This window comes from Pleurodeles waltl, chromosome 5 (assembly GCF_031143425.1).
Source record: "Pleurodeles waltl isolate 20211129_DDA chromosome 5, aPleWal1.hap1.20221129, whole genome shotgun sequence".
In the NCBI taxonomy this organism is placed as follows: domain Eukaryota; kingdom Metazoa; phylum Chordata; class Amphibia; order Caudata; family Salamandridae; genus Pleurodeles; species Pleurodeles waltl.
Genome location: NC_090444.1, coordinates 794,086,258 through 794,108,406, shown reverse-complemented (window position 1 = coordinate 794,108,406; position 22,149 = coordinate 794,086,258). Strand labels below are relative to the sequence as shown.

The following is a 22,149-nucleotide window of genomic DNA, read 5'->3' as shown; positions in this document are numbered from 1 at the left end:
TTCCAACTGTTACTATCGGTAAAAAACAGCGTAATTGGAAATATAACTGCGACACACCACCTGCTGCATCACCATTGACCGCTGAACACTGCGATCCCACACGTACGGTGTATTAACACGGTTTACATGTTTTTGTCTTTTATTCAATTGTAAACATAGCTCATCTGTGCTGTGTGGCGGGTAGAACTGTCTTCGAAGGGTACGGATTATTTCCTTGTGCTGTAGGCAGTTACTAGGCGCAACATCTGTTTTTTTTTAATTATTTATTTTCCTTAGTGGAGGTCACGTTTGTTCGGAGATGTCTTTTTGTGATGTTTTGAGACTTACTGGTTGTAGCAAATCATTTTGCGAGAGCCCATGAAACTTGTAAGTGGTCTTTAAAATATGCTAGCCATTCTCCCAGCATCCCCCACTAGCTTTCTCGGCATAGCACCCTTAAGATATTATGGATGTATCGGTTTGAGTTGCATAGAGCGTTTTCTTGTTAAAAGTTCCATTGTCTCAACGTCGTTGAGTCAACGATGTGATTTTGTTATCTGCAAATTGGCTGGTCTCTGTTCTTTGAGATACACTAGCACTTTTTAACATTTTGACTTCTTTGAGGCCCCTCTATCCCCAGTAAATTACTAACTACTGGAACTGGGAACCCCATGCTAAACAATATTTGCGATTTGAACTTCAAAACAATATTCATCAGTACAGAAACAAGTATACATCAACAAAATAAACAAATGATAAAAATTGTTATTTGGGTCACAAATAAGTAAAAAAACAAAGATATTTTAGTTTTTATTGAAGGTTGGAGCGTTTCAAAATGTCGTTTTATTTTTAAAATATGAAGCAATATTCTATACTCTAGCACATCGGTTTGTTGTTTTATTTTTCTTGTTCAATTGACTTGATTTGAGGATGCCAGTTGTCAATATTAGATTCAAAATAAGAACGCCAGCTCAACTGTAGCATCTAATTTGAACTTCCTTCCTATTCATAGAGCGTTGCAACATTATCAAGCTTAATTTTGCTTTATTATTATATATATATATACTTTTTTTAAATCTGCTAAACTTGTTTAAATGTTTAAAGAGTTTTAGACCTTAGGTTAAGGACTGCCGTGATATACTGATTCAGGTGAACACTAGCTGACTGTAGGCAGAGCTCTCAAGTGTCCTGCAACCATGCATGAGTAGCACATCCATTTCAAGAATTTTCTTTGAATTTAACATAAGCCCTAACAAAATACCTAACACAGTAAAGCCTGTGTCAATTTAATGACTAATTCTAGAACAGAGCACAGCTTTCACCACCTTACAGGGGTGTGGAATTTATTAATATATCTACTTGTCCAGTGGACAGGTTGCTTCTCAAATCTACTTGTCTTGTAAAAAGATCTACTTGTCCCTTTGGTGCCATGTAGTGTGTCGCCAAATTATGGCAGCAATCTCATTATGTAAGAGCTCTGATAATAGCCTCTCTGATTATGCCAGGGCTACTACCACAGTAGGGCTTGAATACTTGCAGTTTCAATCCCTGCTGTAGCAATTTCCTTATTTTGCCACCTTTCTGCAGATCTGCATACTGGGGCTGGAGGAAGCAGTAAGCAATAGTTCCAGGGCTGGAATGCCTTTGAGTCTGCAAACCTACTAACCTGCATGTTTTAAAGATTTTCACCAGCTTCTCTCTAATATTTTCCCATAATAAGAAAGGTTGGACATTTACTCCTGACAATAGCAGAATTAGAACTTCTTCCAGGGTTGGGAAGAAAGTGGCTGGAGGGAAAATGAACTTGCAAATGCTCAATAGATTTTCACATGAGCAAATCTACACATGCGTATTTACCCATGCTAAAATTCACAAATATTTTATAGGGGTACACATATACCATGGTGCACTTTTGTGACTTTCTTTAAGAATTTGGGGCAACATGTAGGTAGGTTCAGATTTGCGACCCACAAATTGCGAGTCAGAGCGACTCGCAAATCCGAATGTAGGATGGTGTCCCTGACACCATCTGTGATTCGCAAGGGCTTCGCAAATGCCCACCTCATGAATAATCATGAGGTGGGTCGCAATTTGCGACCCCCTTGCGAATGGCAGCCCTCACAGGGATGGTGGCCTGCTGGAGACAGCAGACCACCATGTCTGTGACTGTTTTTCAATAAAGCAGTTTTTTTTTTTTTGTAATGCAGCCCGTTTTCCTAAAAAGAAAACGAGATGCATTACAAAAACGAAAAATGAAACGTTTTCGTTTCATTTTTTCAGAGCAGGCAGTGGTCCACAGGACCACTGCCTGCTCTGAATTTTTTTTTACAGTGACCTTCACAATGGGGAAGGGGTCCCATGGGGACCCCTTTCCTTTTGCAAAAGTGTTAGCACCCATTTGAAATGGGTGCAAACTGCGATTGGTTTGCTCCCGCATTTGCAAAACAATCCTGCGTTGCACTGCGAGTCGCAATTAGGAAGGGAACACCCCTTCCTAATTGCGAGTCGCAAACCCGTTTTGCGATTCGGTAACCAGGTTACTGAATCGCAAAACTGGGTTTGTGCATCGCAATGTGCTTTTTGCACGTCGCAAACAGCGAAAGTCGCTGTTTGCGACACACAAAAAGCTACCTACATGTGGGTCTTGGTCCCTAATTAGGTCTGGTGTTAACAAAGACATTTTGTTTTTATTAAACTTCTATTTCTCTCTCTTTCGGCTGGCTTTACTGGGAGTGATCGCATTCTGCTCTTCAACAAGGAGCATATTGGCACACAAAGTAGTTTTGTTCAGTGTCAGGAACTACAGTGGCAATCAGTGACGTAACGAAACTGGAGGGTGCCCCTTTGCAAAGAACATGGAGGAGTCCCCTCTCCAGACTCACTCAGGGCAGGTGCTGTGCTGAAGGGGCCACCTGGAGGGCGGCTGCGGGGTCTTTGTTATGCCACTGGTGGCAACGTGTGCTTTTAGAGTTCAAAAACGTTTTGGGGGGGTTTTGCCAGTGTTTGTTACAATGTTGAGGGCCTGGTAGCTCCTACAACAATAAAGTGTTACAAAAGCCATGTCAAAACAAGACACGCATTGATGAAACTAAAAGACTTATAAAAATATGTCAGATCAGTTGGCTTTGTCAGTGTTTGTTTATTTTCATGCTTCCCATAATCGTGTTGAAAATGGTTACACTGATTTTCCATTAGAAATATTTTTGGGAAATACTAGCATGCATCAAAACATTTTACTAAATGACACTTCATTTGCATCTAATCAGAGAGCATTCTGGGAGCATTATACTTAGCCTCATAGCCTAAACTTTTCAAACATGTGTTTACACGTTTTTTTTTTTGTACTGGAACCAACGTCAGTAGTGAAGTGTGACCTTAAAACATTTATTTACAGCACTCACCCTAATAATGAAGGCTTTCAAATAATGAACCATAAATACAAGTTCGAACAGCATTATCTTTTGGAAACACATTACCTCAACTGCAGAGAGTTCCACTCTCTGTAAACAGGCAGCCAAAGGGTTTGTGCTGAAGAGGGTTGGGCCTACTTGTCCCAAGGACAAAGTAAACATAAAAACTTGTTGCCCTTGACCCCAAACAAGATGTCCCGGATAGGAATTTTCGTTGCCTTGCTCTCAAATTTGCCAGGTCCATGTTTTAAAAGCTCATATAGTCCAGTTCTTCACTTAAAGTTCCTGGAATTTATAATCCTGATTTATGATAAAATAATCAGGATTGTAAATCCCAGAATGCCATTCGTTTTTGGAACCCTGAGCGTTTTGGGAGTGTTCACTGCTTCCTAGATAGCGACATTCTGGATTAGTACCATCAAAGTTTTGGAGAAAGGGTCAATTTTACAGATTCAATGCTCAACAGGTGGTCACTTTTAGGCACACACCCGAAAAGACCAGGCATGCATGTAAAAGTTTGTAAAGTCAGACAAGAATAAGTGTGGTGAAGAGTCTGTGAAGTATATGGCGGCATTCCAAGCATAGCAGTGATAGCAGCCAGTTTCCTCTGTTCTTTTTTTGATGGCTGTAAGGATTTTAAAGGGTGTGCTTACTTGAGAGCAGTATCCTAAAAATGCCCACCTTCTGGCAGTTTAATTTTCCAGAGTAACCAGATGAGGGGAGGGATGTTAGGAAGGGTACTGTGGGGAAGGAGGTGTAGAGCAAGACACGAATGATGATTAGAACATTGATCTGAACCTTTTCTTGGAAAACATTAGCACTGAATTCTACCATTCCCCTCATGTGAAATACAATTCTTATACCTGAAGGAGGAAAATGGGAGGAAAACTTACCTTAACCTTTCATTGTCTTATTTCACTTTATCTTCTCGTCAGTAGATGACTTGGGAGTAGCATGGTTGCAAGGATTTACTTCAAGCTTCCACTTTTAACTTGCTTAAATGGCCACCAGTTCATCCTCACCGGAATAGTAATTTAGAACCTACTCGCCTGTTCTGGCGAGCTGACAAAGAGCAGGCGTTCTGTGTTTTGCTCACTCTGAAAGTGAAGAAACAATAAAATGCCTTTAAATCTTCTTGTTATCTTGTTACATTTGCTCTATGTTCAGAGAAAGAGGTCAGAAGTCAGTTGACTTCTCTGACTGCATAGTTCAAGGATTTTGTAAAGTGAACTGTCTGACTTGCTGTACAAAGAGTATGAAATGAGACACTGCAGGGTGTCAGATTTTTCTTAGCACACAACATTTAAGTAACTAAGTCAACTGTACAAACATTTCAAAATATATATCTGTAGTTGTGAAAGCCCATTTTTTGTACTTGTGAGGACGAAACAAATATTTTAATAGAATGAAAACAAATCGGAACACTTTACTTGGTGATTTGCAAATGATAAATGTTTTCATGGATTATTTTTAATACACTATATAGTTTTATCAGTAAAGCCGCAGGTTTGTGGGAAAGATTTTGACTATTTCAAATGGAAATTTACTGTCTTTATGTGACAGTATGCTACCACAGCATGCTTTAGTAATGTATTTATTAAAAGTGAGTCTTTAGGCATGAACTGAGAAACGCTACTGCTCCTGCCCTGATTGCAATGCTATTAGTGAGGCAAGTCAGTTATCATGTGTACTCTCTATATGGGCTAGATTCTCGGAGCACATGGAGCAAACATTTAGTATATTTAATCAAACAAAATAGTTTTTTGTACTGCAGGAATGCAGAACTCACATATTTGAAGGTGCACTTATATGTGAGAATGAAGAAAAAAGCAACTCTGTAAAATACAATATTTGCCTAGGATTACACAATTAGAGACCAGTTTATGGGTCAAGTACATTTCAGTTAGGTCGAGTAGCTTCATCTAGTTACTCGACCTGCAGGTCTAGTAACACTTTTATGAATTTTCAAGGTCTGAATGCTAATTTCTGACAGAACCCTTTTCCCCCAAAGGACCATCTTTGAGTGGGGAAGGATGACAGCATGTCTCCGAGCCTCAAACTGACAGAACTGTAGAGCATGATATTTTCAAAAGGGTCCCACGAATCGTCCTCAGAACTATAACTCTGACAGGACACCTAGTACCATAACTTTCCACAAGGGCACCAAACATCTTTTTACCTCCCACAACATATTCCATGCACCAGGACAGGCAGTGGCTTGGTGAGGGATGATCAACGCGCTTTTCTCAGAAGAGACCTGTGAAAGGCAGGGCGGGCTTTCAAGGTGGTCAGGAACTTGTGTTTTAAAGCAGCCAGGTTCACCTGCTGGAAATCCTCCAAAGGGCCAATGAAGGATGGATACAATTTATTCAGGAACCTTAACTTCGAGTTCTTTGTGGAAAACCAGACTTTAGTACCTGGAACACAAAGTGAGCTAGATTTGTGCTTACAATCAGCCTGCGCCTTGTAGGTAGACTTTGTGTGCATGACATGGAAGTGAATTGGCGGAAAAGCAAGGCCAACTACTCAAATCTCTGGGTTACCTCAGGAATGTGACCGACATACACTAGAGCACAGAATGGAAGGAAACAATTGGCATAGAAGAAAGACATTAATGTGAAGGCTTCTTTGGTGTTATTGTAGGCAAATTCATCTCTGACATTCATTCAACCCAAGAAGTTTCAGAATCCATGAGGTAACACCGGAGATATTGCTTTAAGGTTTGATTCACTGTTTCGATTTAGTCATTGTTTTGTGGGTGAAAACTATTAGAGAGATTTTGTAAAGCAGAACACCATACTTCTCGGAACTAGGAGGTAAACTGTGAACCATGGTCTGATTTTTATAGTTCTAGGCAGAACATGTAAACGTACCACATTTCTTAGCAGCAGGGTAGTGGCATCAGCAACTGTTGGTAGACGCACGTAAGCAATGAAATGTGCCATTAAAAAAAAAAACTATCTACACTCCCGGTAAAGGAATTTTGCCTTGTTAATTGGGTACATCATTGGATAGAGTCTAGAGATAGTTCTATCCAGTTCTGGTGCAGGCTGGACAGAAGTTGCAAATATCACCTGGGACGGGGGTGATTACCTTGGCTGTATTACAGACGTCACAGTTCTGAATATACATAGTAACTTATTCATTCCAATTGGGCCATCAAAAGGATTGACTTATTAAGTCTAAGGTCTTGGTCTGACTGGGGTGTCCAGCCAAGGAGGCCTGATTGCACTATTGAATGGTTTCTTTTTGCAATTTGTTTGTTTAGAATGTATAATCATTGGCCATGAAAGGGTAAGCTAACTTCATTTTATCTTTGGTCATGTTGGGAGGCCCATAGCAACAGGTCTTTGAAGAACATAAGAGTTCTGAGTTTGTTTAAGAATATTTAATGTTATCCTTATTCCACTTATTCAGCCTGCAAAATCATGCTAGGTGGGTTGGCTTTCTCGGTTTTAGAATTGGGATCTGGTCATGACAGAGTGTTGGTTTTATTGTGTGCTTGCTTAGGCCAAAAGGTGATAGTAACATCAAATTCTGTGAAAAAAAAAGTCCAGTGTAATTGGTGTGGTGACAGTGCTCTGGCATAGTTTAGGAACAAGAGAGTCCAGTGATTTATGAAAACTGTGATGGGACACTTGGCTGTTAGCAGATAGTGCCTCTACTCTTTAAAGGCTTGTCTAATGAGAAGGAGTACCTTCTCAGCAATGATGTATTCCTTTTAACTGAAAGCAGTTTCTTTGAAAGCTAGGCTGCTGGGTGCATTTGTCCTGTTTCTGATATCATTGTGATAGGATTGCACCCATGGCAGAGTCTGAAGCATTTGCATGTTCTCTGGTGTTGGCCAATCTTGGACAGCTTGGGCTTTTCGCTCTGCCATAGTAATTCTTTGTGGGGTGAGAATAACATTTAGAAATTCCACTTTAAAAGTGTTACATTTTCATTTTGTCAGCTTGCTATAAAGGCCAAGGTGACGGAGGGCAGCAGGAACAGTCTTGACATGGTTTGTATGTGCCTGAAAACTTTCTGAATAAAATACAATGTCATCAATATGATGACATATCTGTCTAAAAATCACCGCAGCACTTCATTAACAAAAAATTGAAACGCCACGGGGCCACGTATAGGCCAAATTGTAATTTGCAGTATTTGAAGAGGCCATACAGAGTCAAGAATACCATAACTTAGTGTACATCGTTGCAGTTTTCACCAGATTTAAGAGGACTGGGATAAGTGGAAGTGGATGTCTATTTTTAATTGTGATGTTGTTAGGGTTCAATAGCCCTTGCAGAGACGGGCTCTAGATTGCTCTTTGGCACAAAAAACAGGGGCAAAGCTGCAAATGACTTGGAAGGTCGAATAAATACATTTTAAGGAATTTGTTAATGTATTCCCTGAGGTGTGTGTTCTTCTTTTAGGTTAATGGGTATATCTGGCTACAGGGAATTTCAACTTCTGGGGCCAAGTCAATCTGTCAATTGCAGTTGCGATGAGGTGGTAAAACCTCAGCACTTTGTTCACAAAAACATCCAAGTAATCAGTATATTCAGCTGGTAAAGTGATATCCTATTCAACTGCAGTTGCGATTGGGTGAGTGAAATACTTTCTTTAAAACATTTTTTTATTGGAGACATTCCTATTGGCACCATTCAGAACCAAAGGTCTTGGTTGGCTAATCTATGTGCGGATTGTACAGGATGAGTCATAGCATTCCTAACATTATTTTAAACTGAGATGCATTGATTAAATCAAATCTCACCTTTTCTTAATTTTGTTGGTCACGTTGGTCATAGGTTATCTGAATTAACGGGGCTTGTTGAGTGATCATCCTGGATGTCAGCATTGTCCAATCCACAACTGACGCTACTACTGATTGTTCTTTTGTCACTACATGTATTCCCAATGTAAAGCAAACGTTTTGCAAATAAAAGTCCCTGTAGCTCCAGAATCCAGCAAGATGACCAGTTCTTGACCAGGGTTTGTCTGCAAGAGTGGCATTTATTGTGAGGCTTGGGGCTGAGCTCTGGAGAGTATTGAGGATGTTTTCCCCAGGAGAATCTTTTTGTAAATTTGGGAGATCTCCTGATTGCCCCTTGATCACCTTAGTTTTCTGATGGCTTATTTACCCTTGGCATGGATAAGGTTTTAGGAGTAGGTGTCTTAGGACGCAGTAAACATTGCTCAAACAAAATAGCCCTTTTTGGCAGGATAGAGTCACTGACCTTTCTTCTGGTGCAGCTGTTCCCCATACTGGGATGTAAACCCCCAAATTCTTCCATGGGCTAAACCAAGGCTGTGTCTGGCAGAGACCTTTCTTTTGTTCTAATGACACTCTAAAATTCTGTCCTTTTTCAGTCTTTTGTACTCATATGATGATCTAATCTTAACAATTATGCGATTAGGTCGGCACAGGTAATGGCCGAGGACTATTTGCGCTAAAACAGCCTTCAGTTTGTCTCTGAGCCCCTTGTAATATATAGCATCCCTTTTATCCTAAGCCAATCAGTGTTTGCAGCAAGCCTATTAAAATGGGTTAAGTAAGTAAAATGGCTTAAGCAAGTAACTACATCTTTAGTACCTTGTTTTAGTTCAAGCGGTTTGCGATCTGCTGACCGAGTAAGGGTTGGCCTGTTGAACGCTTTTTCAAACTCTTTTCTGAAGCGAGATGATCGTCTGAACTCACCAAGGGAGCTGCCCAAGTAGCAACATCTCTTCCCAAATACAATATCAGTAAAGCTATTCTAGACTGAGTATCTGGGAACTCGGTAGGTCTAGCCATTAAATGGATATTGGTGACAAAGGTCTGTATCTTCATGGGGTCTCCAAGGAATCTTTTGGGTGTTACTAATGGGACTGGTGTAGGCACAGTGACTGAGACTGTAGGCGGAGGGGGCATAGGAATCACTTGCATAGTTGGATTAGAAATGACTAGCCCCTCTTCAGAAATAAGATTCTCTTACCTGAAGGAGGAAAACAAGAGGAATACCAAGCTTAACCTTTAGTTGTCTTATTCCACCTAACCTTCTCCTCAGTTGATGACTTGGGAGCAGTGTGGTTGCACTGATTTACTTGAAACTTCCACCTTTAACTTTGAATGGATGCCGGACTATCCCTACTAGAATAGTGACTTGGAACTCTGTTGTCCTATTTTTTAACAAGGACTCCAGATATCCTTTAACGGAACACTGTTTCAAAATTCTCAAGAGCCTTTATGTGCGCAAGTATAGGTGAATACCTCATGGTTCTTCCTATGGGAGCTGGTTGCTTCTCAACAGAACAAGGTCTTTTCAGGTTCCAGATCTAAAAAAATGACAAATTGTGTTCATTCTCAAAGAATGTAACTGAGAGATCTCCTCTAACCTTTTTTAGCAAAGCCGAATTGTTCCTTTCCAAGGCTCTGAAACTCACCGCAGTCACTGTGAAGATCTTGTGAGGCTGTAGCAAGCGCTAGAGCAGGTCCTTTCATTCTCAAGCAGGCAGTCTCTAAACAAACAGTAAGTCAGAAAGAGAATAACAAAGTATGGCAGGCAGAACATAACAAGGGTGACAAACTGAGCAACAGTTTCTGCTCCAGGCAAAACACAAAGTTTTTCTCCAAAATAATAGTGGAACAGTATGAAGAGGTCGTATCCCTGTCAGCGATTGATGGTTGGGCAACGAGGAATCCAGCAAAAGGTATGCACACCCACCAAAAATGTTGAAAACCACATAGTCCAGATCATGTAGCGGGGAGGAGATGGGCCTTTTCCATTAGGCAGGAATGCCCATTTCTGACAGCAGCTGAGCTTTTGACACGTTTCAGCTACAATATATAGTGTATTCACTAACTCACTGTTAAGGCCTCCAGAGAATTTGTACATACGAGTCGTCAACAGAAACATTCAACCAAGCTATTTCACCACTTGGTAAACAGAGGGGCATATACTGTTGATGTCATAACACTATTTCGGACATGTTGATTCTTGTTCACTGACTATGTGGTCCAATTGTGTGGTTTCTCTGTGTCAGTCTAGTGTGCCTGCGCATGATTCCAACACTTTATTTTTGGTACTTTGATACTGGAAATGTCTTTGGCCATGTTGCCCCCCTAGATGTCAGGGGTGACCACCACAGGCCTGGTCCGCAAAGCATATGTTAGGGTACCATCCGATGTAATGAAGACCCCCACCCTCTCCCCTCATATGCCTGGGGTAACCATCATATGTGGGGATGAACTTTAGCTGTCTGGGGTGTCCACTTATTGTCAGGGATCGGAAGCTGTGTGAACCAAGCCCCAATACTTAAACGCACTCCAATATTTATGATCATCTCAAACTTTACATCTAGCAGTTCTGCTCCTACACCCTTGATCTTGCAGTAGGTCAAGGAAGAAATACATATCAGCAGAGGCTTATTACTGCTGCTAAACTACAAAATGTCTCAAACCAGCAGCCAAAAGGCATGCAATATTCCAAGTCTGTGAAATCTTGAAACATTTCACGAACGTTTGTGAAAATCTGCATAACACGTATTCTGCAAAATTTCACAGGTTTAATGACATTTCCATTTTGCCTAGTCAAACCTGCTGAAAAATAAGCGAGAATCGGTGGACATGTGTCCTCACTTCTCAGGAAAAGGCTAAAAAATCAGAGCCATGACTAATAAAAATTGTATTTATGTTTTTTAGGCCAGTACTAACAACAACAACAACCTCAAACTGCACTCAAAACTAACCAAATGAAATATGAAGGGTCTGTTTCCCCCTCACCTACCTCATCAATTAAGCTATGGATGATGAGTCCTGATATCCAGGTCTCTTTCACATATCTCCCCCCACATTGCAGGTTCTAGAGTGTAGAGTGGCCCAGAACACCCTGTAGGGCAAGGGGCTTGCTCCATCAATGCATCTTTGTCTAGCCCGAAGCCTGTGTAAATCTGTGAGGCAGGCTGCCTCTGTGAAATATGTGGGTGGTGGCTCATCTAGTTTTGCAGGAGGTCCAAACATTTTGTGTTTGGCCATCAACAGGGGTCCCTTGTTATAAACCCAGCCGACAACTGCAGAAAACTCATATCAGTCCGATAAGAAGTACAGAGTCCCTCAATCGGTATATGTTTTACAGCTAGTCTCTTAAAAGTTGCCACTGAAGATCCACCTTCTTAGCCTGTGTCATTCCTCCTTCCTGTCTGTGATGGCAGTCCAGGCCAAAATAGTAAATTTGGAAGTATATTCTCAAACTTAAAAAACAAACAAAAAAAAAACAGGAAGTTGTTCAGAGTCTGAGAGAACCAAGGAATCTGTAGGGGACCAAGAATGTCAAATGTTCCTTGATGTAGCTGCCAAATAGGAAGCAATCTGCTTGAAACCCGCCTCATTTGACCTTGGCAGAGAGGCCTTCAAACCTTTTTGTTTTAATCCCCCTAAACAAAATGTTTTGAAGTTGGACCCCCCCTTCCAATAATTTATAGCAAGAATAGGGAGAACGCACTGTACTTGCAAAATCTTTTGTTGATTAAAAAAAATCTTAAAAGGGACTTGGAAACCGCCCCATACTTACCATTGGCTTAGTGCAAAGTTGCTCTAATTCACTTGAGCACGTCGTCTCCTTTCACTTCCTGCTCTCTGCTGCTTTGCTGTCCTGCTGTCCATGCCGTCGTGTGGATTCTTGACTGAGTACTCCTTCCGGTCACTGCCATTGGCTTCAGGTCAGTGTGCTTCCACTCCACATGTACTTTTTTACCCCCACACTCTGAAGATACTCTTGTGGCATAATTGCATTGAGAGTCCATCGTTTGTGTTTCAAAACCTTCTTTACACAATTCAGTGCTGCACACAATTCTGTATTGTGTTTGACGAGGGTAATTTGTTCTCCTCACAGTGATATACATACTGTATATTTCCACAGTTGTGCCATGAAGCCTAAAGCTCCAGACAGTGGCAAAGGCGCCAATCATCATTTAGCAAGCACTTGACATTTACCACCTCTAGGCACCTTTTGCCATGTTTACAAAGCCACGCTCACTTCAAATCATCCTTTTGTTCACAATTGCGGTTACCTTGCAGTTGAAAGGGGCATGGTTTGAATGGTGCAGCAGGTGCAATGGCACTTTACTTGCTACACTTTACTATACTCTAATACAATGCCATATTAAATAAGGTACAAATTACGAGTTTGGAATCCTGGGATATTAATATAACATAAACAACTATTAATGGTTTATGAAATTTAAAACAAGCATTATTATAACCTTTTTCTAATATTTATAATCCAGTTAGTAAGATAGAATGCAAAAGAAAAAACAAAGGGGAAACATTTTGGCTTTGCAGTGCTTGTTAGATATTGTATACAAACAACTTCAGCTGTCTGTAGGCAGACCTAATGTTTCCATTACAAAAGATATTTGGAGGTGGCTTTGGGTTACCCTCTTGGCTTATGATACCTACCTATCTATCTATTGCCACTTGATGGTGATGGCTGCCTCCCCAATTTCAGTCTTTTATGTTGTTATGCCTGTTTTTATAGCGCACTAATCACCATGAGGTTATCCTGGCACTTTGCAGGTGGTTAAGCTGTGGACTTACAGGATCGATTACTCATCAGCTTCTTGCAGAGTTCGAGAAGTTATGAGGAGGCTCTGATGTGCTGTGGCAGGTTGTTCTAGGGTTGGAGGAAGATGTGAGAGAAGGCACAACCTCCAGTTCTGTTTTTGTGTATGCGTGGTATATGTGCTAATGAGAGTCCAGCTGATCAGAGGTTTCTAAAGGGGTGGTAGAAATACATGCTGCTATTGAGGTAGGCAGGGACTATGTTGTGTATCGCATTGCACATGTGTGTGTTTGTGTATGGGGAGCCAGTAAAGTTCTCTGCAGTGTGGAGAGATTTGGTTGCAGCAAGGTAGGTTGAGGGTGAGTTTCGCTGCAGTGTTTTGGATGGTTTGGAACCTGTCCAGGCGCTGTTTGGTGATTCCAGAGTAGAGTATATTACAATAGACAAGTCAAGGGCTAATCAAGGCCTGTCTGTCTGTTTTCCTGGTGTTCTCTGGTTGCCACTTGAAGATTTTTCATAGCATTCTCAGGATGTGGAAGCAGGTACAGGTCACCACATTTGTCTGAGCTGACATGTCAAGTTTGTTAAGAATGATTCTTAGGTTTCTGGAATGGGCTGTGGGGACTGTTGTTGGGCGAAGATCTGCTAGCCACGAGGTGGAGTCCCACGCAGCAGTTTCCTTCCAAAGACAACCCTTCAGTCTTGTCTGTGTTGAGCTTTAGTCAGTTGGATCATCAGGGTTGCCACTGCAGTCATGTAGGTGGCATAGTTGGGTGTTGCTGCAGGAGTCTTGTCCGTCAGGGAGAGTATTGGTTCAGTGTGCTCTGCGTAGAAGAGAATGTTGATGCTGTGCGATCTGATGAGGTCTGCCAGTGGGGTCATGTAGTTGTTAAACAAGATTGACTGGAGAGAAGATCCTTAGGGGACTCCACATATGAGGCTCTTGGGTTCTTACCTTTATGGTGGCATGCTGACTCTTTGTGTTCTTCCTCTAAGGAAGGAGCAGATCCAGTTGAGGGTGCTCACTTCACGTATCCTTCTGATCAGGGTGGATTGGGAGACCATTTCGAAGGCTGCTGAGAGATCAGGCAGGATGAGGGCTGCTGTTTCTCCTCGTCAAGGATCATCCTGATGGTGTTGGTTGCTGCAATAAGGGAAGTTTTGGTGCTGTGGTTGAGTCTGACCGAGTGATGTCTAGGAGTTGGTGTGTGTTGAAGTGGTATACAAGTTGTTTGTGGATGTTTTCTCTATTTTGTCTGGTTAGGGAAGAAGGGAGATAGGACAGTAGTTTGCTTGCTGGGCAGGCTCAGCTGAAGGTTTCTTGAGAAGTGTGTGTGTACCGCTCTGTTTCCAGGTCTCAGGTAATGTTGCAGTGATGCTGCAGATATTCAGGATGCTAGAGAGTACTGAGCTGATTGGGGAGGTACCCATATTGTAGCTGTAGAGCGGGCAGGGGTCTGCCGGGACCCCAGAGTGGTTGTTTCTCATTTTGACTGTCTATTCCATGGCGACAGTTTTCGATGTGGCCAGGGTGTTTCCTAGGTCTTTGGTAGGTAGGCTTGGGTGAGGTTGGTGGTTTCAGATGAGGGTCTAAATTGTTGTAGATGGTTTTGAATTTGTTGCTGAAGAATTCTGATAGATTGTTGCATACATCTTGAGAGAGGGTGATGTTTGTTGTAGATGCTGGTGCGGGGAAATATTTGATGATCACATCTTTGCAGCTTTTGGTGCTGTTTTCTATATGCTTTACTAGGGCCTTCTTGGTTTCTCTAATTTGCAGGAGATAGTGTCTCAGTGCTGCTTTGAGTGTGCCCTTGTCTGTTTTTTTGTGATTTGTTCACTGTTGTCTCTCCAGTTGTTTGCAGGGTTGTTTGGCTGATCTGAAGTTCATCGGTGTATCATTTTGCATGCTTCCAGCTTATTTTTTAGTAGTTGTGTTTGCGGGGTGCCAGGGTGTCTGCACATTCTGTGATCCATTTCTCGATTTGTTTGATGGCGCAGTTTAGGTTACCGGGTTGGGCTGCGATGTTGCTCCAACTTCATCTAGCCTGGCTGGTGGTGGCTGGTTTAATTTGTTGAGGGATGTTGATGTGGAAGTGGACAATGGTGTGGTCGATCCAGGTGAGAAGCGATTTTGACATTATCAGGCATGGCAAAACTGGGGTCGAGGGTGTGTACGTTGGAATGTTGGTCCATGTTGAGTTAGTCCAAGGTTTCCAAGGCTTTCAAAGAGTGCAAGAGAGCTGGGGCTTTTCCTCTTCTCCAGGTGTAAATTGAGGTCTCATAGTAGGATGTAAGCTTTTGAATTGATGGTAAGAAGAGCGATGAAGTCTTCGAGGTTGTTGGTGAAACTGGCTTTTGGTCCAGGCGGGTGGTAGATGAGGGTTCCATTCAGTGTGAGTGTGTCAAGTTTAACAGTTTGAACTGCAGGTATTCCATGTGGGGGTTGCATTCTCAGTGGCTGTGGTGCATCTTATGGTTTCTTTGAAGAATAGTGTTATTCCTTCTCCTAGTTTGTGTTAGCGATCTTGATGAGCGATTTTGTATCCTGCCAAGAAGGCTGGGGCAATGCCAACTGTACTAAAGAAAAGGTGGTTGATGCTACTTGTTGCACATCTGAAACAGGGAGCTCAAGGGTATCATATCATATGTACAGTCTTGTGAAGGGTGCAATCCTGGTTAAGAAACTCAACCACCAAAGGTTTCAGAATGCACAGAACACAGGCGGAGAGGCCTCACCACCTATGCCATGTGCTGTAGAATACAAAGTGCAAGACGAAAAAACAACCAGGGCACTCCACAATAATAAGTCCAAGATGAGTAAAGTTGTAGGAACTATTTTAATCCTTTGTATTAGGAAATTGAATTAGTCCTCAAAGAATGTTCAAGTCCAAATGTTATAACAGGCACATGTGAATTCCAAAACAGCCAACACGTGTTTCGTCCTCTCGGACTTTTTCAAGGCTGAAAACAAACAAATGGGAACTCTTACGAAGAAAATCACTACCATCCGGTAGGTACAATGAACAGTGATTTATCTGATTAAAATTAAATCTGCAGCAAAGAAATTTTACATTGGATTCAAAGCCCTCAGGCGTGCAAGGATAGTCAAAAAAGAGATACCCAAGAGTAAAAAATGTAGCACAATCACATGCCACCCTATGCATGATCAGTAGATAAAAAAAAGGGGGAGTGAAAAAGAAAATATTTATTAAATGATAGTGAATAGAAAATAGAGAACCACCATATAGAAATTGGGTGTAATGTGGGGTGTGTGTACTAGACGCAAGGGTGAGAAATGGTGGTAATGTGTACATGCTGTATGCATGAGTGGGTCAAACAGTGGTATTTTCAGTTTTTACTCTCTCTGGTTATATGCTTACGGAGGTAGAGCCGGATACTCGATCTACCTACCATTATCTACCAAGTAATGGGCATTATGTCATTTGTTTGGACACCGCTGCCTTGGCTTGTTTACTCGTGCCTCCGATATCTCTATAGTCAATATATACTGTGCCTTTATGCCTTGCATGGCATGTTACTTCCCTGCGTTGTGTTGACATTTATTTTGCGTTTCAACCCATTCCTTTTTATGCAATATGTAACCGTAGCCAGTATAAGGCAAGCGTTCAGTAATGACCTCCTTTCTCAACCAATGTGTGTCCTTATTGAAGCACTGTTCGCTTCTCATATGGTGTTCTTTGTTCCTTTGTATAATTCACAGGCTGGGTCTACTCAGGCCCTAGATGTAAGGGTTATCCCATACTACGGTACAACCCTCCGGTTCCCCACATCACAAGGAACGACCTTTACATTAATGGATCACTTAATCTATTTTGGTAGGTTTATTTTACGCCTTCCTTCTCCATGTTTTCTCAACGCCTCATTCTTCTAACATCGAAATAATTTTCATAGTCCTTTTCCTTTGGGCCCCTCCCGTAGGATTAGAACCGATTTTTTGGAAGTTAACAGAAGGATTCTAGGAACTTGCCTTCTTCAACTGTATTTGCTGAGGTAAATTCAACGTATCCACTGGCACTGTTTGACCCACTCATGCATACAGCATGTACACATTACCACCATTTCTCACCCTTGCGTCTAGTACACATACCCCACATTACACCCAATTTCTATGTGGTGGTTCTCTATTTCTCTATTCACTATCATCTAATAAATATTTTCTTTTTCACTCCCCCTTTTTTATCTACTGATCATGCATAGGGTGGCATGTGATTGTGCTCAATTTTTTACTCTTGGGTATCTCTTTTTTGACTATCCTTGCACGCCTGAGGGCTTTGCATCCAATGTAAAATTTCTTTGCTGCAGATTTAATCAGATAAATCACTGTTCATTGTACCTACCGGATGGTAGTGATTTTCTTCGTAAGAGTTCCCATTTGTTTGTTTTCAGCCTTGAAAAAGTCTGAGAGGACGAAACACGTGTTGGCTGTTTTGGAATTCACACGTGCCTGTTATAACATTTGGACTTGAACATTCTTTGAGGACTAATTCAATTTCCTAATACAACGGATTAAAATAGTTCCTACAACTTGGCAATGCCAACTGTGGCGATATTAGCTACAAACTCAGCAGTCAGCCATGTTTCAGCAAAGAAGAGAATGTCTGGGGTGTTGTCCAGGATGTCACAGATTTCTGTGGCATGTTTGCTGAGTGAGCAGGAGTTGAGGAGCGTACATGGTAGTTTGTTATGCAGTGGGCTAGTGGGAGTGGGTGTTGTCTTGTATTCGGGTTGTGTGTGTGGTGCTAGGGTGGGTGTGTTCCTGCACTCAAAGCAACAGTGCGTGCAAGCGAAAGCTCCTGTGTTATGCGGTGGGGTGCTGCATGAGTGGGTGGACAGTCGTCACGGGTTGAGTGTCTGGAGGGAAGCTGTGAAGTATCAAGGGGTGGGGGGCACTTGGACCAGGGTTCATGGTGCTAAGCACGGACAGGCTTGCCTTTGGCACACCAATGGTGCAAGCACTACACTTGTCCACTGCACGGCCACACTGCAGCCGCCAATAAGTAGGTCATAGGACAGGGAGGAGCACAGGGGAGGGGATGGGGTAGAACACAAGCCGTGGCTTGGTGGGACCACAGCAGGCACGGGAAGAAGCAGTGGAAAGAGGGAGGGAGTGCAGAAGGCAGGGAAAAGAATCATGGGACAGGGCGTCAAAGAGATGGCAACAACAGAGAGAAAGAGACAAACTCTGAGAAAGGTCTTAAGTGCAAGACAGCAAAGAGTGAAAGGGGACAAAAAGTTAGAGAGCAAAGATGAGCAGTAGTGTGAGGTAAAAAGAGCAGATTGTGAAAGGTAAAAAGAGCAAAACGACAAAAGAGCAAAAAGGCAAAAAGAACAGGAGGCAAAAAAGGAGCAAAGAGTGACACTCAGAAGTGCAAGAGTGAGAAGCAGATAACACAAACAATATGGTAAAAACAGAAAAAAGAAGAAAAAGAGATCAAAGAGTGAAAGAAAAAGCACAAAAATGAGAGAGTGAAAGGAGTGAGAAAAGCGTGAAGGGCATAGAATGCAGAAGTGGCAGATTTACAGAAGAGGTGAGAACAGCAACAGGCAGAAGTCACAGATGCAGGAGGGGGGAGTTCCTTGAGGCACGGAGCCTGTTCTACGAGGTCCTAAACTAGGCAGATGACTGGTCTAGCTAAATCAGGGGCACAGGGCTTATGTACATGAGTAATCTCACAGTGTTTTGATTAGACAGGGCCTAAGCAACTTTTTCATCTCACAGTGTTTTGTTTAGATGAGTTGCATCCTTCCACACATACTTTTCGGGGCGACTCTTTATTTTCTATTGCTATTGTGCTTCTATTGCCTTGCTCTGTCTCCCTGCTTGACCCCTGCCACCGGCAGTTACTTTTGGCGCCCTGAAGCCCCTGCCCCCGAAACGCCCTCTTTTGTTGCTCCTCACTCCCAGTTTAATTTCTGTTACTTGTTTTGTTTTTCCCACAATGGTTCGGTAGCTGCAAAGTGCTGCTGGGTCTCTTGCATCGGTGTTTCCGCATCATGCAAACTTTCTATTTATTTTTTTGTGCATTTTAATTCCCTAGTCAGACATAGCTATCCTCCATATTAGAAGGGTAAGCTAAAATTGGCCACCATATGACCTGCTGCTTGTGCATATTTGTGTCATGATTCACACATGTGTTCCAACAGCGACCTTGGAATGGGTTTTTGTTCATAGAAAACTCATAAAATTGACAGAGCTGTGTCCAAAAAGCTTTGACAAAAGCAGTAACTCAGAACTTAGGAGCTAGGTCCTATTGGCTTTGCCCATGCTTCTTAACTTTTGACTTTATTTCCGCTATAGATATTTTTCTACTACCCTAGTCAATGAGTATTAATTATTTTGTTTTTCATAATTGTGCATTTTAGCACCTGTTATCAGACGTTAATTTGTTATTTCTTTAAGCCCAGCATCAACTACTGTTCTTCTGCCTTTGAATCATACTGCCACTTCAGTAAAGTTCTGTCTCCTGCAATTTGTTACCTTGCATGGCACCTTTTAAATCCTATTTCTTAGATAACCCAGTCATACCCAATTCATCTTTCTCGACAATGACCCCTTGTCTGTTAGATGAAAGAACAAAACAAAGATGATGAGGGACCGATTTTTGTTTTTTGCTATAGTTCTGTGGATGGTCCTCACTGTAGGTGGCTTTTATTTATGTTTAGTCCCTGTATATGGTAGTAATTGAAACAGTTTGTGGTTTACAACCTTTCACCATCCCCATGTGTGACCACAAGAGCTTAAATAACTTCTATGTCTGATTTATGTTCATATGGTCATGGTTTATATGGAATAGAAAATGTCTATTTCGATGGTCTGATATTCAAGAATTCATTTCTCCATGTCTTGATGCTTTATATTTGTTTATACTGTACACCCACTGTGTTGCCTTCTAAGATTATGGTTAGTCTGAAATAGTGAAGTGGAACTCCACAGAAGAGACAACAAACATTATTTTCATACATTGTTACTATTTTACATAACTATGTACAGGGAAACACTAAATATACTTTGTTGGAAGGCCAGAGATATTTGAAAAAATAAACCTGTGTGTCAACCTGATGGCCATTTATCAAAATACCATGATACAGGGAGAAATTATAATATTCCAAGGAGAACAGTGATTTTGTGACTAATTGGTTTCCAGTTCTTGAAATTACTTTAATTCTAAAATGTTTTCGCTTAATAAATATCCCAAAACTATAGAACTGTACACTTTTTTACTCTGATTGCATCTTGTCTTTTTTCAGGATCTACATTGCTATTGAGTCCATCGTGGAAAGTCTGGACTGTGCTGCATTGTCTGTGGACATTATGTAGGTAGATGCTGGGCACCGAAACCTAATTTTCTACAGCACTTGTAGTTCATGTTTCTGTAAACCATAATCTGTTTATTGAAATCGCCTCTACCATTCTGCAAATAAAAAACAAATATAGAAGTAGTCATGGACAGATCAAAAGCTAAAATAGCTGCAGCTGGCAAGCCAATCTCCAGTCCTGTAGGCGATCTAAGACACAGCTGGCAAAGGTGGACGCAGGATCACAAGGAATACCAAGAACACAACCCTTTTAACAGCGATAGCACCTCTGCTTCCACCAAAGCTGTGCATTATCGTAAAGAAGACCCAGAGTATGGGAGGCCAAAGCATGGGTCCAAAACTGAGCAGAGGGGCATAGATGCCCACACACACCTTGGAAGGGAGGTGCAGGAGCTCCGCTATATCATTGAAAGCATTGGAGACAAAGGAGATGATGGGAACATCAGTGTGACTTTTAAAAGACTCTTTGAGCAATATGTAACAATTTCTAATAAATTAGTAGGTGTACTTTTGAGAGCAAGAAAGCATGGACTAGTTCACTTCGAGGGTGAAATGCTATGGCAAGGACGAGATGATGATGTAATCATTACCTTATTTCACTAGTGGCTTGGGAACTTGTTTTCATCCAGGAATTACATTTGTTTTTTTAAGTGTAAAGCTTCATGGCCATGGCACGAAACAGGTAAAACCACATCAACAATAATTATTTAATTGTTCTGGCCAGAACTCCATCAGCAAACACTACAAAAATGAACTTGTCTTTATTTTATGCTCTAAAAATGTGCAAATGCATGTTTAATTCACACTACGCTTATGTGTGGCATTCATTTTACATTAGAAATTAATATGATTTATTGTGACACGTCACCAGACTCATCTAAATTTAAAGGGTCCTACCTCCTGATATTTTTCAAATTTAGATTGATGATGTGAAGATATCTATTTATGTTGATAGCCATATTTAAATAGTTACAGATAAAGTGATTTGTGAGGCCGTGAAAGACTGCCACCACTGTCAACAGTTGGAAAACTAAGTGGGAATCGCTTCACCATTGCATTCGTATTCTAGAACATGCAGTTATGTCATTAATCATGCTGTGCTTTGTGGTGTTTATTTCTGTTTTGTTCAGCAAAAGATGATCAGTAGTATACAAAAATGATGAAGGTGGTAGCGAACAGCAAACTGTCTGCTGTGAAGGCAGACAGGGGGTGACAGGTCAGAGAAATGTCAAATTGTGATAGACGATGTTAAGTTGTTGCTATTATGGGATAGGCAATAACAATGTTCCTGTAATAGGTCCATAATTCAAGGAAAACAGCATAATGATGAACGAGCTGTCCCTTTAACTCCAAGTAGTTACTAGGCATGTCCCCCTAAGTTGTACGTTGTGTTCCAGGATTCACTCAAATGGAATTGTTGGTTGTGCTTTAAAAACTTCAACATATGAGCAGTTAACTGCTAAGACAAGGAACAGCGTCTCTAAAGGTAATGGCACATTGGCACATTGGCAAACAGTGATTTGCTACTCCCAAATGAGCAAGTGCATTTTTCCTGTGGCCAAGTCCTCATTCAAAAAAGAGATTTGGGAACAAAACAGTGAGTGTGCACCCCCAGTTTCAGTATCCATATGCTACCATTATCCCTTCATTCGTTTCTTTGAAACTTTTTTAGAAAAACATTGCTTATCCTTTGCTACGAAGATTTTTCAGAATCTCTGAAAATCTTGTTAGAGCAGTTTGTTATGATTAATGATAAGTGTTGGATTTTGACTTCATCTCATGTCAGTTGCCTGATGTCCACACTCCCATCGTTTCTGTGTGAAATAGGCAGATTCAAAAATTTATTTTTAGGTGTTCACTGAACCAGTTGAAGTTTGATTAGCCAGTCAGTAGTT

The 22,149-nt window shown here is 41.4% G+C and overlaps 1 long non-coding RNA gene across 2 annotated transcripts; it reads left to right on the top strand.

Moving 5' to 3' along the window:
• The first annotated feature begins 254 nt into the window (after nucleotides 1–254).
• Nucleotides 255–21,344, top strand: LOC138296051 (uncharacterized). Of its 2 annotated transcripts, XR_011203735.1 has the most exons (3): nucleotides 255–366; nucleotides 16,638–16,752; nucleotides 20,186–20,379. It is a non-coding gene; the product is annotated as an uncharacterized lncRNA (long non-coding RNA). The 2 variants fall into 2 exon arrangements; XR_011203736.1 differs by lacking the exon at nucleotides 16,638–16,752 and having other exon boundaries at nucleotides 20,186–21,344.
• Nucleotides 21,345–22,149: the final 805 nt, after the last annotated feature.